Below are 2,075 nucleotides of genomic sequence, written 5' to 3'. Positions count from 1 at the left end.
ATTTCCCCCCCCCCCCCCCCCACCCGTTGTACCGCTGGCCTCGTTTATCGTCAGGTTTCGCTAATGTACGAATAGGGAAATAGCTACTATTAGTATTTTCGCATCACAGCGCCATCAACCACTCGTCTGAGTCGTACGGTCCTTTTTTTAAATAACGCAAATTTACCCCGTCATACCGCCAGCGAAACTGGCCGCGAGAGGAAAACACTGCACACGGCGTACAACACCCACTGATTGGCTACTTGATAATCTTGCTCCCACGAGAGAGAGAGAGAGAGAGAGAGAGAGAGAGAGAGAGAGAGAGAGAGAGAGAACCAACATAAATACACTTTTCAAACACAGATCGCACAGCAGAACCATGTTCCTTGATGTTGGGCAGTCGGGGCTATACAACTGAAGATCCCCAAAGAACTGCCAGCCCCGCTGTTCTGCAACTTTATGTGAGTATAGTAGTCCTTGGCCCGTCCCAAAGGGGGCGGCATTTCATAACGAGGTTTGACTGTACAAAAGTACTTCATCAGTTGAGTCGCACACACATCACGTCATGTACCTCTGGGTAGTTCTTCTCATTGTTCTTTGTAACTGTTTTTAAAAATAGTTTATGTTTGTTTGTGTGTGCGCGCGTGTGTGTGTATGTGTGTGTGTGTGTGTGTGTGTGTGTGTGTGTGTGTGTGTGTGTGTGTGTTGTTGTTGTTGTTGTTGTTGTTGTTGTTGTTGTTGTTGTTGTTGCTGTTGCTTATGTGTGACGTGTAGTGTTCACGTCGAGGCAAACGTCCCTCTGTCGCTATGTGGGTCATTACCATCACCGAGTAGGTCGCGAAGGGTGTGGTACATAGTACACTTGTGTACTTTTTTCCACTTTGTGGTACATGGCAGTGTATGGACCTTTGTTTATCCCTACCAGGACCGGAGGCTGTGGTGGTCTACAGGTTATGGTGTTTGCCTCTCATTCATGATCAATAGGTCGCGGATTCGAAACTTGACAGCGACGGAAAACTTTCTTCTTTAAAAAGGTTCTCTTTTTCGTCTCCTTTCCTGCTCTCTAACCATATTCTGTCGTCTGCTTCCGTCTCCACTTTCTGCCACCCCCTACCCCCCCCCCAAAAAAAAAAAATTTAAAAAAAATTGCCCCCTCCTCTGGTCTCCTGGCAGTTTCAGCAGCCTTTCTACTGCTACTCCTTGGCTCCTTCTTACTGCTGTCTTTCACTTTCAACCTCACCTTTGATCTTCGAGTAGGTAAGATCTAAACACCTACCCTCTCGGATAAAGGTGCAACATCTCGGAGGTCCCATGTGCTAGTTGCGGTCCAAAATAGTATTATAAAGAGTAGGCTTCGGTTCCGCCTCTCGGGCAAAAATTGAAAATTAATTCCTACAAAACTGAAAATGTTTCATGCGTTACCGCCGTGAAACACTTAGCAAAATAAACAAACAACCTGGACCGTGCAATACGCCCCCCCCCCCCCCACTCCTTATTATTATTATTATTATTATTATTATTATTATTATTATTATTATTATTATTATCATTTCGACAAGACGTTGTCGTTCAAGATAGCGTCTTTAACTTTCAGTTTCAGATTCAGCTTAACTTTTCGGGGATAGCTAGGCTTCAATGCGGATGATCGTATGTGACCGCCAGGCACCTATGTGGGCTAACCCAGATTTTGGGGGTTATAGAGAAAACTCTGTTTGTCTTTCACAGAAACGTAACAAGTTTCCATAAAACGTTACCTCGATTTTCTCAAAACAGCATTTTTCGGGATAGCCCCACTGTGCTTAAATAAAGTCGACCAATTATGGCTGAGGATAGCAACTAGGTCTAACGTACAGCTGCATCAGTTCGACCTGGCTGCGTTCGTGATCGTGACCTTTTAAGAACATGTATACGTGTAGGCCTAGCGTGTAGACGGCAGACCAAACTAGACGGGCGACATAACAGACACCAAGCGGTGCATGCCAACATTAGTCAGAGAGTCTACTTTGCTACAGTTGTACGAATATTAATGGCGGCCAGGGTAGACACGGGTCACTGAGCGCAAAAATAAATGGCCACTTGCTATAAAGAGAGAGAGA

The 2,075-nt window shown here is 45.2% G+C and overlaps 2 protein-coding genes across 2 annotated transcripts in view; one reads left to right on the top strand and one right to left on the bottom strand.

Moving 5' to 3' along the window:
• LOC101850960 overlaps positions 1-2,075 on the top strand; it is a gene marked incomplete in the record, with an annotated part of 84,382 nt that overhangs the window by 16,480 nt on the left and 65,827 nt on the right.
• LOC101848975 overlaps positions 1-2,075 on the bottom strand; it is a gene marked incomplete at its 5' end in the record, with an annotated part of 13,293 nt that overhangs the window by 2,634 nt on the left and 8,584 nt on the right.

The sequence above is a fragment of the Aplysia californica genome, unplaced genomic scaffold, assembly GCF_000002075.1.
Source record: "Aplysia californica isolate F4 #8 unplaced genomic scaffold, AplCal3.0 scaffold00235, whole genome shotgun sequence".
NCBI lineage: Eukaryota > Metazoa > Mollusca > Gastropoda > Aplysiida > Aplysiidae > Aplysia > Aplysia californica.
This window is presented reverse-complemented; position numbering and strand designations above follow the sequence as displayed.